General features: G+C 44.8%; 1 protein-coding gene and 1 long non-coding RNA gene across 4 annotated transcripts in view; one reads left to right on the top strand and one right to left on the bottom strand.

The window, feature by feature from the left end:
• Positions 1–13,766, top strand: part of PCSK5 (proprotein convertase subtilisin/kexin type 5) — a 452,999-nt gene that overhangs the window by 49,229 nt on the left and 390,004 nt on the right. The gene's annotated exons all lie outside the window — the stretch shown is intronic.
• LOC131492051 (uncharacterized) lies at positions 7,435–12,582 on the bottom strand. Its single transcript, XR_009251816.1, has 2 exons — positions 12,425–12,582; positions 7,435–8,703 (listed from the first exon to the last, which is right to left on the bottom strand). It is a non-coding gene; the product is annotated as an uncharacterized LOC131492051 (long non-coding RNA).

Genomic DNA, 13,766 nt, shown 5'->3' with positions numbered 1-13,766 from the left:
AGCCCTTGGCAGTCCTTCATTTTGAAAGGTTATAAACTCACATACCTACACTGGGAGTGCAGATCAGAAGAATGAGTGAGATGGGCCAGATATAAGATAATTGGGCAACCAGCGAAGTGGAGAACCCCTGCTGTGCGTAAGGGAGCCGTTCCACAGAACCCGTGAGTAACGTTTCCCGATTTCACATGTTGGCAAATAATTGGAAAGCTTAAAAATATTTGTGCGGACCGAAGGAAACGCAGCCGAGAGGCATCCCAGTGCGTGACCCCTTGAGTGGGCTGTGTCGGGAGAAAGGGAGGAAGGCACGAAAGACGGGTTCCAACGCTTTCCGCAACTTTGCTGGGGTCTTACCCTCACCTGAATGCCAGCCTTTGTGCTGGTTGGTCGTGCTCCGCTGAGCGGCTCAAAGGTGATTTTTCTCTGTGTCTCAGTCTCCAAATTGAAATACGAGTGCCTTTCGGGCACAGAGAAGAGGCTCAGGTCGCTTAAGTTCTGAAGCAAAGGCTGCCGAGGACAGGACGGAGCACGCATGCCAACTTCACTTGTGCCCACTTTTCCACCGACACCTGTCACTGCACTGGGGGAAGAACCTTAACGGGAAATGAAGGCTGAAGGAAACAGGACAAGTCAAAGAAAAGAACAAATGGCCAAAAAAGTGACGGCCATGTGAAAATAGAAAGAGAGATTTGATGGGGAAAGGTAGGGTCGATACGGATTTCGCATGTCACTTCAGCCACTTGAAGGAAGGATACAAAATGTAAAAATCTTTATTATTTTCCTAGTTTGGGTAGTATTTCTAAGGTATCAGATTCTAAAAAAGTAGGTGCTTGATCTAGAAAATGTCGGGTGATGACAACATTCTAAATTTCTAGATAGGTCTTGTCTCCATTTGGGTCACTATATAACAGAACACCATAGTCTGGGTGTCTTATAAACAATAGAAATTTATTTCTTACAGTCCTGGAGGCTGGGAAGTCCAAGGTCAACATGTTAGTAGATTCAGTGTCTGGTGAGAGCTCACTTCTTAGTTCATAGACAGCTGTCCTCCTATTGTGCCCTCACATGGCAAAAGGGGGCAAGGGAGATCTCTGGGGTCTCCTTTATAAGGACCCTAATGCCATTTATGTGAGCTCCACCCTTGTGACCTAATCATCTCCCAAAGGCCCCATTTCCTAATAGCATCCCATTGGATGTCAGAGGCTTCAGTTGTATGAATTTGGGAGTGGGGGGAGGCACAAACGTTTAGTCTATAGCAGGTCTTAAGAAGGGAATTTTTGAGACCCCCAGGGCAAGTCAGGATGAAATAAGTAAGCAAACCTAAGGGGTAAGTGAAAACAGCAAACAACAAACAAAAGCCAGCCAACGACAAGGAAACCCAAAGCCATGTTAATTGTCTGGCTTTGAAAAGCAAGCATACTGATCCCTGTATTTATTTTAATGAATGCAAGAGTAAATAAGGAATCTAATTAGAACATCACCCTTGAAAAGGCCTGATTTGTTAAGAAGTGCTTGTGAATTTTGTGTTTGTACTCAGTTCTGCCAAACAGAAATCAATTCTTGGAACATAAAAGGAGGCAATATGGTGCAACGGAAAGAATCTTTGAGTTTTGGTTTTAGCTTTGATCTCGGTAGGGTGATCTCTTAACTCCTATGTCCAGATCTCCCCTCCATGTGAAGACTCCACATTGTTCATGCTGGTACTTTGAGAAGTATAGAGTATACCATGGTATAATGAATTGTACACGTAGGAAAAGATCAAAAGCATAGGTTAAACCCTTGCAACAAAGCAGTGAGTAGCTAATAAAATGGTGTTACAAATCTAGACATACTGATGAGGAAAGTTCTTCGGAATAATACATAAAGTTAAAAAAGCAGTATAAAAAGAAATAGAACATGTGTTCCCGTTTATGTTTAATGTCAAACACAAAGAAAGGACCTATGTGTATATGTATATAGTTCCACGCACACAGGGTAGTTTGGGAAGGATACACAAACACATAAAAATGACTGATTAGTTGCCTTCCATACCATACGATTTTTAAAAAAAACTATCCATAGTGCAACAGCTTTTGTTGATATCAACAATGCTTTGCTATTTCGAATCCTGTGGATCCATCTCTGATCTCATCTGACTCTACCTTTCACTTGACACAGTGGTCAGTCATTTATTTGCTCCTCTGGAAAAATGGCTCTCAGTGGCTTGAGACCATATTCTCTCAGTTTTTTCTTGCCTCTCGTGCACCTTCTGTCTTTGTCATCGATGACACCCGCTCCGGCTCATCTGTGTATTTTGGAGAGCCCAGGGCTCACCTTTATGCTGGTGTCCTTGCTTCACATTTATATCTCCTTCTCTCATTTACCTGACATCTCCAACTAGATGTCTAGGAAGTATCCAAAACTTAGTATGACACATATGATACTTTTAATTCCTGTGTGTCACCATTGCCCTCAACTCTTTCTTTCCTAATAAATGGCGCCATGATTTATCCAGTTGCTCAAGCCAAAAATGGAGCAGTCTGCAAACCTGTGGACTTCCCTCTCGTGTACCACCACCAGTCTGGTTAATTCCACCATCATCTTTGACCTGGACCACAGCAATTGGATTTTCATTCTTACTGTTCTCCACAGTCGTTCTCCACCGAAAGTATGTTTCTTAGGATACACATAGATCAAATATTGCAATGACTTTCCGTTGCCTTTGGAATAAAATCCAGTTTTTTCTTAATGGTCTTCAAAGGCTATCACGATCTGGTCTCTTCCTACCTCCCTGACCTAGTTTTTGAAATGCCTCCTTTTTACTTATCACAGTTGGCGACGTTGGCCTACCTCTCAAAACTCTCAACTCTTACTCTTTTTCCCTTTGCCTGGAACGTATTTCCTTTGGTCTTTGTGTGATGGATATCTTCTCATCTTTGACATACCAAAGCAAAGGGCACCTCCTTTGAGGGACCTTCCCCCGTCCCCCTTGCTACAGTAGACTCTTAACCTTCTCTTCCCGGCTACTGACTGGCCTTAACGTGTTACTTGCCTCTTTGTTACCGATCTGAATCAAAAACCATGTTGCTTGTAAGTTTCTCTTATTTTGCCAGAACTGAAACCATTTTATGGAGGCATACGTGGTACTGTCTCACTCTGCGGCAGACAACGGGGAGCAACCAGTTGGAGAGACACTGTGTTATCAGTTGAAAGAGGCATTGGGATATTTGGATCCTGGTCTCAGCTTTCATGACGAGCTCACAGTTGCTCTTAGCATGCCACTCCTCCTTGGGCTGATTTCACTGATAAAATCACGGAGCAGATGAGCTATCTTCTAACGTTCATTCCAATCCATTAATCGCCATCTTGAACCAGCGTCGCTTGTGATTTTACTGCCGGTCCACAGTGCCCACCACACGTGCCCTTTTTCTGATCTCTTTCCAGTGTCTTTCCAAACTTTCTCCTCCATTTCTCCACAATACTTAGAATATTCCTTCAGCATTTTTAGCTGCCCTCCAAGGCACCGTTTTACCTGAAAGGGCTGAATGTGCAATTAGACTTGAGAGTAACCTGGTTAGTCTTGGGGTTACCTATTCAGCGACGCACCTACTAAACAAGGAGCAAATAACATTGCTTCTTTGTTGTCGTAGTCGACGTCTCTCACTGATCCAAGAGCATGATGATGAGAATGCTACTTACTACGGGTGCTCATGAAGTTCCGAAGAAGGGAGTATCGCACAGCAAGACATCATGCTTAGTACAAGTTCTTTTAAGAATTAAATACTTTCTCTGATTTTCGGAAAACGGGATACCTTCTGAGATGACAACAACGAGAGAACCAAATTTTTAAAAGCCTGGCCGCAGAAATGAGAAATATCTTAGGAGGGCAGGGGTGGGGATGTGGGTAGAGGTCGGAGATACAAGGGGCCCAAAACAAAATCAAAATGGAATGGAATGGAATGGAATTTTGTTCAAAATGGAACAAAACAAAATGGAATTAAGGGTGGACAGCATTAATGAAAATTGTTGATGGACATGTAGATACTTTTTTAATCCATTGGCAAAGCTAAGCAACCATTTGCACATATTAGTTGTTGGCCCCAGGCTGCCATTCCAAAAAAAAAAAAAAACCAAAAAAGTGTACAAGACCAGCAGAGCAAGCAGATGAGTCACAAGACTGTGTCCTTAGGACATATTTGCTCAGCCCAAGCTCAAGGGCGGCTTTTGCTGTAGATGGAATGTTTCAGTAATGGGTCTTAAGATACAGACGTGCTTTTCAGACTTACCCTTTGAACCAGTGGGAAACCCCTTTTCTTTTTTTGTTTTAAACATTTTTTTTTAATTTTATTATTTATTTTGAGAGAGAGGGAGAGAGCGCCAGCAGGGAAGGGGCAGAGAGAGAGGGGGAGAGAGAGAATCCCAAGCAGGCTCCACGCTGTCAGCAGGGAGCCCCGTGCAGGGCTCAAACTCATGAACCGTGAGATCATGACCTGAGCCCAAGTCAAGAGTCGGACACCTAACTGACTGAGTCACCCAAGCGCCCCAGGAAACCCCTTTTCAACCCACCTATGCACAGAGAGAAAACGACAAAGTTGGAGATTTCTTGAAGGATTGGGAAAAAATGCGGTCATTCCTTAACACAGGGAAAACTGAAGTCTTCTAGGAATGATGTAGCATGAGAGAGAAATCAGATTTCGCCCATCTGTTCAGTCTCTCTGTGGATTGTTTCAAATTTTTCTTGTGTAGGAGGTGCTGGGCCAGCCATCAGAGATAAGAGAGCAGATGTAGTCATTGCCCTCAGGAAGCTTACCATCTAGCAAAACTGGAGTCTAGGTTTACTAGGCCAAAGGCCTAGTCTCCAGCTTCAGTCTATACACATATGCTGGCAACAATGTAAAGCTGAGACTTTTTGTTTATTTTGAGAGAGAGAGAGAGAGAGAGAGAGCATGAGCAGGGGGAGGGGCAGAGAGAGAAGGAGAGAGAGAGAGAGAGAGAGAGAGAGAGAGAAGAGAGAGAATCCCAAGCAGGCTCCGTGCAGGCAGCCCAGAGCCCCACTTGGGGCTCGAACTCACCAACTGTGAGATCATGACTTGAGCCCAAACCAGGAGTTGGATGCTTGATGGACTGAGCCACCCAGGTGCCCCTGAAGCTGAGACTTTTGAAGGCATCTTTTAATGTATTTTAAAAGCTTTTCACTAACTCATGTCAAGTTTATATTTATACCTAGGGCTGTCAGATAAAATAACACATTTTAATAGGAGCATGACTCAAAGATCGCATGGGCTACACTTACGCTAAGAGAAATGGTTGTCTCCCTAAAATGCAAATTTAGCTGAGTACCTTGTGTTATGATTTAGTAAGTCTGGCAACCCTAATTTATACCTAAATCATTCTGAGATTACAGTTAGGGAAAAAGACATACTGAGACATCCGTACCCACAGTGAGGCACAGCTAAGGTGCCTCCTGGGAACAAAATGGCATAAAGCAGAGAGCCAATGACCGTTAATTGATATGGAAATAAATATTTGAGCATTTCCAGACCCCATAAAGAAGCTCTCGTAGGCTTTTCTGATACCTTAGGACATGTGGATGCACAGAATCAATCGAGATCAAGCACAGATGCTCACAGACACAGTTCAAAGCTGTGGTTCGGCCAGCTCAGTGTTCAGCTGCTGAGCGTCGTTCCCCAGGATGGAGCGTGCCGGTGCCGTTCTCACGGCTTGGGATGTGCGCTACCTTTGTGATGGCTCACTGCAAAATCACAGCTGAGCTTCAGCTTTGCTTTGTTTTTTTTTTTTTTTCATGAAAGCCAAAATACTCTTTGGATTTCTTCCAGTTAGCAAAAAACAGGTACTAACCTAGGTCTTTTGCAAGAGCGAAGTGGTATAATGCAGACTTTTGAAAAGCCGGGGAACCTTGTATCCCATGACAGGAGTATGTCCGGGCATCTAGATGGGTTTCCCAGCTTAGAATAGTATCTGTAATCCAGCCCTTAAGTTCTTCCCTCCCCCACCCCCACCCCAGCCTGACGATGACTGCTTCTTTGTTGTTTGGTAGAAAGACAAACTCTTGCAGCCCCTTGTGAAACATCTCATAAACTCTTCTTGATTCCAAGAGACAAAGCCAATTTTCTTTGAGACTGAGCTTTGTGTAACTGACCCATAAGCCTCTACGAGAGAGAGCGAGAGAGAGAGAGAAAGAGAGAGAGCAGGGGTAGAGGGTCACCACAGCTAACCTGGGAGCTGTCACAACAGGGCTTTTTAAATGAAAGCATCATCCTTCTGATCAGATCTCAGGTTGCCTGACTGCAGGCAAAGCAACGCAATTTGTAGATGTCTAGATTTTGGAAATTTCAAAGCCGTGTAGTTGTAGCAGCCCCCCCCCCCCCCCCCGCCACACACACACACAGGGGAAGGTTCCAACTTCAGAGCCGTAAGTTCTAACCAGCATTTGGAATTAACTGATAGGAACAGGGTCAGGAGTCCAGCCTGGCATGGAATCTGAGAATGCCAAATTACCCCGAGAGGGCAAAGGCTCCCCGTGTGCGCCTAAATGAAGATAACAAGATGAATCACCAGTAAGTAAGTTGGCCTTTTTCAGTTTTATGACTCTGTAGCTCAGACCTTGGGGAGCGCTGGGATTACATCTTTGGGAATGAAATGATAGACAGTTTTTCCCTCTGCACCAGCTCCTGCGTCGCGAGTTAATTTGGTGGCGGGGACTTAGGATTCTGTAAGGGTCGGTTTTCTCCTATCATCAGCGGATAAGAGAGCCCAGGCTCAGCCTTGTGTGTCTAATTCAAGTTTGTAGTTGAACAAACCCTGTGAAGTGACAGGCACAGCTGTGCATCGGTGGCATAATTTACAGGATTTGAATCTGAATAATATGTTCTCTGATGGGAAAAGGATAGTCATAGGAAAAACGATAGCTCGCATCTTTTCAAGAGTTAGTGGAATATGTAGTTATTGAATCCTGGAAAATCCTCATTATATTGCATATGTATTTTCGTTCTTTAGAAGTGATTCTTGTCCTATTTTATTACAATAGTTCTCAAGCATACAACAACATTAGAGAGCCCCAAGTGAACACCACTGTAGTTAGTATCTGGATTCTACCATTAACATACTTCTGCGTCACACGTCTCTGCACCTGTCCGTCTTTATCTGTCCACCAATCCACCTGAGTTTTCGATGCATCTGGAAGTACATTGCAGATGTCTGCCTAGTCCTCCTAAATATTTCAGGTGGGGCATGTCATTAATCTATTTATCTTCAGCTTTTTTGAATATACAATTTGCATGCAGGGAAACTCACAGGTAGTAAACCAATGCATACAGGTGCGTAACCTGGGTCCCTTGCAAGGTACAGATTGTTGCCATTACCCCACAAGTTTCGCTCAAGCCCCTTTCCAGTTGGGGGGAGACAACCGCTGTTTGACTTCTTTTCCCCAACCGTGAATTCGTTTTGAAGGAATTTTATTTTCAATTAAGCTACACTTTGCAAAGAGTAAAATCTGTTTTTTATAGGGGGCAGTTGTGTGAGTTTTGCCACACTTATACAGCTATGCCAGTCAAAATCTAGAACAACAAAAATGCCTCACCATCGGTAATTCTCTTGGGTTCCTTTAGAGTCACCCCCTGCCCCGAGCTCTGAGAACCACTGACCTGATTTCTGCCCCTTATAGTTTTGCCTTTTCTAGAAGGTCATATGAGAGACATAATGTAACATGTAGCTTTTTTGCATCCGGATACTTTTCTCTTTAGCAAAATGCATTTGAGATTTCATCCAGGTGGTTGTGTCCGTGGTTCATTCCATTTTATTGCTGAGTAGTATTCTGTTGTGTTGGTATATCAGTTTCCGTGTCCATTTCCCAGTTGAAGGACATTTGGGTTACACCAGGTTCTGGTGATTATGCATAAAGCTACGATCAACTGAATGGAATATGTCTCTAAGCGTGCAGTGAGGTAGATTTGCACTACGCAGGTTTTGGGACTTGTCCGTTCTCCATCCACTACCCGAACCCGACACAAGACAAGTGCCCAATCAAGGGGTTGCTGGAAGTACGAATTGTATGACTTGGGGGGGGGGGGAATTGAGTGATCTCACTCCTGTGCAATTTGCAGTTTGTAGATGCAGCTTGTCAGTACGCGTTACATTACGTTGCACATTTTGACTTTGGGAACCTGAAAAATACATCATTAACTCTTTGAATTTCCCAGTTTAAAATGTCTGTCTCGTGGGTGATTTTTTTTTTTTTTTTTTTTTTTTTTTTTTTTTTTTTTGGAAGTGGGTTTGGTGTATTTTACTTTGCTGGCCAGGACAAATATTTTGATTTTCCAGTTTCATCTCCGGAGCAAGTATGGTATCCTCCACCCTTATGTTCTGAGCACCGAAGGTGAAGGTTTGATGGTGAGGAAGCATGAAAAGCGAGACTGGGGAAAAGGGATGTGGGGGGGGGGCGGGGATGGAGGGCTCCAAGAAGCATTAACAACCTTCGATAAATATTTCGACAGGTTGCTATGTGGCAGAGGTTACACCAGGTCAGGTTGCTTAACAGTAAATCAGGTTGATGCAGGGTTTAGTTAGCTGAGAGTGTGATGAGAGAATGCATTTCACCATAGGATCGTGCTTTTGTTTTGGCCAGAAACTCGCTGCCAACTGTGAGAAGCCGCTGCCAGGTGCCTACTGGGATGAAACCTGCTTGTCTCTTCTTGCTTCTTGCATTTTCTGTGAAAGCAGAAACAATTTGGTAGTTTTATTTACGTGCGTGAGCGCGTGCGCACCCGTTTAGAATAGAGTTGGAGATAGCAAAAAAAAAAAAAGTATTTGCTTCATTCATTCATTCATTCATCCGTGCATTCACCAGAAACGTATGAAGGATCTATCAAATCCCCGTACTTTGGAACCTGTAAAGAATAATCAGACCTTAATGAAAGAAAAAAGATGTGGTGGCATCACTATGGTAAGAGTTAAGGGTGGAGATAGAATTTTGCTTGGGAGCTTCGGTAAAGCCCTGTGGGGTGGTCAGCTTCCCTCCCCGCTTTAAGCCAGGAGTCGAGGAGGAGACGGGTGTTAGCGAAAACTTTGTATTCAGCATTGCACTGGAAGGTATGAAGCTGCTAAACTTCAGCTCGTAGGAGAATGACATCATAGACCATCTGAATCCGTGGGTAGTTGGCAATTGTGTGGCTAAACGGTACACGGAAACTTGGAAAACCGCGTGCTTTTGCAACACACCCGGTATTTCGTTTCTAGAAATAGGCGTGTTTTCTTTCCTCCCATGTAAGAGTATGGCACGCAGGTTCTGGGATCATCATCGGGGAAGCATTCCTCTTTATATGTACATCATCACGGTCCAGATTAGGTTCATCCGTCACCCCAGCACTCAACTACCGTCAAGAATGTGTCTTGGGGTTTGTAAACCTTGACGTTGCTTATGAATTTATAAGCACACACGCTGGGTAACGGGCATCCCGGGGGGGGGGGGGAGCGCCTCCTTGAACGTCACCCTCCCCCACTTCTAGCATTCAAGGAAGCTGATAAAGCATCCGGGGAAAACATTGTGGTGCTTTATCCTTATTAGAACGATAGCTTTGTTACAAAGTCATTGCGTTACAGTGCCTTGGCTTCTTTCATGATCAAATTTACTCATAATTGCAGCGGTTACAATGGCAATTTGTTACACTTAAAATGCTTGGCTCTCCAAAACGTCACTATTAACGAGAGTTAAGTGGGAGTTTGGCTGCATGGATCAAGAGGATTTAGTGCTCAGGAAAACCAAAGGGGAATACACGCATACCCCTTGGAAGCGTGCGACAGCCAAATCAAGCCAGCTCATGGGGAGCGTGGCCCCCAAAGCTGCCCTCCTGTTTTGTTCTAGGGCTTTCTTGACAGAAGACCAGTTTTGTACAGCACTTTGGGGAGAAAGGAAAATTATGAGAAAGCACACTTTGCCCAGTAGCGGTTGCCTACACATCTTTGAAATGGTGTCTATTTGCACATTCTATCAGAACTATGAAATTCATTCCTTCCTTCCTTCCTTCCTTCCTTCCTTCCTTCCTTCCTTCTTTCCTTCCTTCCTTCCTTCTTTCCTTCCTCCTTCCTTCCTTCCTTCCTTCCTTCTTTCCTTCTTTCCTTCCTTCCTTCCTTCCTTCCTTCCTTCCTTCCTCCTTCCTTCCTTCCTTCCTTCCTTCCTTCCTTCCTTCCTTCCTTCCTTCTTTCCTTCCTTCCTTCCTCCTTCCTTCCTTCCTTCCTTCCTTCCTTCCTTCCTTCCTTCCTTCCTTCTTTCCTTCCTTCCTCCCCCCCTCCCTCCTTCCTTCTCTCCTACCTTCCTTTCTTCTTTTTTTTTAAGTTTATTTATTTATTTTGAGAGAGACAGAGGAAGAGAGAGAGGATCTCAAGCCAGCTCTCCACTGTCAGCACAGAACCTGATGTGGGGCTCACACTTACAGTCTCATCGTGACCTTTGCTGAAGTCAAGAGTCAAACGACTGAGCCACCCAGGTGCCCCTCTCGTCCCTCCCTCCCTCCTTCTCTCCTCCCTTCCTTTCTTCTTTCCACCTTCCCTTCCTTCCTTCTCACCGCAGACATCTTCCTTCCAAATATGTTTTAAGTTCTACACAAAATATCGGCTGCATCCTAAGGCCAATTCAAAATACATAATTGGAAGGAAGAACTAGTATTTATCAAGCTCCTACGATATGCCAAGCTCTGCGTGATGCAATTCCTGAGCATTGTCACTTGATGATCTTGACAAACCTTTGAGAAAGGGGCACTTGTTTCCAGGGAGCAGACTCAGAGGGACCAGCCACTTGGCCAAAGCCTCTACTGTTTTTCCCTTTTTTCCCTGCCCCACACTTTCTCCTGCATGTGCTTTTCTTTCCAGAGATAAAAAGTAGGCGGGTAAAAAGCAGCAATTAAGAACGACTGACATTATCTAGGCTGGAACTCTCAGGCATGGCTGAAAAATCAGCTTCCCTTCTCTCCGTCTTTAAAGCCCCTTCTTCAACACACATACTGTAAAGTCATTTTCAATGATTTCATTTTAAACAGTCTAAAACACGTAAACTGTCGTTTCAAACTGTAGCTTCCAACTAATTCAACTATAACATTTAATTGGAGCTGGGATACCACTGTGTCTACTAAACATCAGAATAAAAATCATCATAATAAATACCTCTTGCATACTTATTATGTGTCAGGCCCTGTTATAAGTGCCTTACATAGACTAACTCCGTGTTTCTCAACTTTTATTTCATTATTGCCCCGCTAAGGAAAGATTTTTAATTTAATGTAAATGAGCTAAGTTAAGTTGAATTTGAATTACATTTAATTTCTCCATAATGAGAACAATTAAATACTAGGGGATAAGTTTGTGTCGGGCAAGGTTGAGCATTAGGGGGCCCACAGGCCATTATAACGTCTCAGATTTTTTTCACCCTCCGAGATGATATCCCTCTTGTTGAGAATGCATGAGTTAACTCAAGTCATCTGATGCTCCGACAGCCGTAAGAGTTGGGTGCCATTATTAGTCTACCCATTTTACAGATGAGAAGACAAAGACCTGGAGAGGTTGAGCAACTTGCTGGAGGCATGGTTATTAAGTAGCCAAAGCTTTCAGTCTATACCTTCTTCCTTCTTCTTCTTTTATTTAACATTTATTCATTCATTTATTTTTTTTTCTTAATTTTTTTTAACGTTTATTCATTTTTGAGAGAGAGAGAGCATGAGCGGGGAAGGGGCAGAGAGAGGGAGGCACAGAATCCGAAGCAGGCTCCAGGCTCCGAGCTGTCAGCACGGAGCCCGATGCGGGGCTCGAACTCACGAACTGCGAGATCATGGCCTGAGCTGAAGTCGGACGCTCAACCGACTGAGCCACCCAGGCGCCCCGACATTTATTCATTTTTGAGAGACAGAGAGAGACAGGGCATGAACAGGGGAGGGGCAGAGAGAGAGAGGGAGACACAGAATCCGAAGCAGGCACCAGGCTCTGGGCTGTCAGCACAGAGCCCGACGCAAGGGCTTGGACCCACAGACCATGAAATCATGACCTGAGCCAAAGTCGGACGCTTAACCGACTGAGCCACCCAGGCGCCCCTAGTCTATACCTTCTTAAGCACTACACTGTGTTGCCTCTAACTCTTCAGTCATTCATACCAATGGCTACCTATATCTGCAAACACATTTTTGCACAGTTATCTCCCTTTATCCACTGGGACTATGTTCCAGGACCCCCAGGGGATGCCTGAAACTGAAGATTGTATCAAACCCTACATTTACTCTTTCTTCTTCTACGTACACACCCATGATAAAGTTTAACTTATAAATTAGGTGTAGGAAGAGATTAACAATAACTCATAATAACACAGGACCATTCTAGCGATATATGATGATAAAAAATGTATGAATGTGGTCTCTGTCTCTCTCCAAATATCTTGTACCACACTCACCCTTCTTGTGTTGACGTGAGATGATAAGAGGCCTACGTGGCGAGAGGAAGGAGGTGAAGGACGTAGGCACCGTGATGTCGCATCAGGCTACTGCTGACCTTGTGTCCGAAGGAGGATCATCGGCTCCCGGACCACAGGTGACTGCAGGTGACCGGCAGGTAACTGAAACCGGGGAAAGCAAAACCGTGGATAAGGAGGGAGTGCAACTGCATTTACAAAATAGTCATCGTCGATCGCAATATGATCAAGGACGTCTGTGCGTGTTCCTCCTGGTTAACATACGGTGCCGGCCTTGGCTTACTTAGTGATTCTCAGCATGAACCCTTTCCTTTTAACCTGGCTCGGCCCTTTTCATAAGTTCCCCACCGTCTTACCTACTTTCATCCTCCTGAGAGCTGTGGGGCTGTGGGTGTCATTGCCCTCGCTTTCCGGAGAAGTCAGAGAGGAGCCGTGGGCTTAGGGAAGCTGCCTGCCGCCCCGGGCGGGAAACTAGTGACCGAGGCAAGCAGTCCAGGCCATGTTCCAGGTACGTCCCGAAGCCCATGTGTCTCTGGTCACTTCCTGGATCATCTTCCGGCGCCGTCCACACTCTGGGTGGCCTTTCGACATCTCATCACTCGTTTGAAAATATGTCAATATCCTTCAGAGGTTTCCTTGAAATAATTCTAGACTCAGGGACGTAACAGAGTGACTCAAGCTTACCGTCTGTGAAACCTCAGAGATCCATAGAAAGAGCCTTGCATAACTTAAGGTACAAACTGCATAAAAATATTGGGAGTCTGGCTGGAAAACACTGCTGTCTGAAGATCGGTTAGGAAGGAAAACAAAGTACCTTGGAACTTGGGCCGGATTACAACACAGAGGCGGTGTTGTTGTTGGTTTTTTTTTTCTTGGTGGCCCGCCTCTCGTTGGTCTTCCCGCCCTCCTGTATCTGTACATCTTTCTGTTCTCCGCGTGCTCGCATGCCCTTCCTCAGTGATTCTCAAGACGGACTCTCAGAGCCGTAATTCACAAGAAGTTGCAACAGGCCAATAATGGCTTAAGTATTATTTCTCCCCAGAGGGTTTGCAATTTGGCAGAAATTGAAGCTTAGGGGATACAATATTAGGGGTGACAACTTAGACTCGGGGCAGGGAAATTCCTGGGAGGACCTCACGAGCCACTGGCATCTTCCCCAATGGCTGCTGTCCACAGACTCGCCCTCGGCCTGTTTCTCGGGTTGTAAGTCACGTTGAGTGTGGGCGTCGTGCGGTTTCCTAGATCCCCACCTTTTCCGAGATGCGAGCTCCCGTGCTAAGTGAGGGCCACCTTCCTTTTCTGGTTATTGTGTCTTGTTGGACGC

The sequence above is a fragment of the Neofelis nebulosa genome, chromosome 12, assembly GCF_028018385.1.
Source record: "Neofelis nebulosa isolate mNeoNeb1 chromosome 12, mNeoNeb1.pri, whole genome shotgun sequence".
Lineage (NCBI taxonomy): Eukaryota > Metazoa > Chordata > Mammalia > Carnivora > Felidae > Neofelis > Neofelis nebulosa.
Note: the sequence above shows the minus strand (reverse complement) of the source record. Positions and strands in the feature narration are given on the sequence as shown.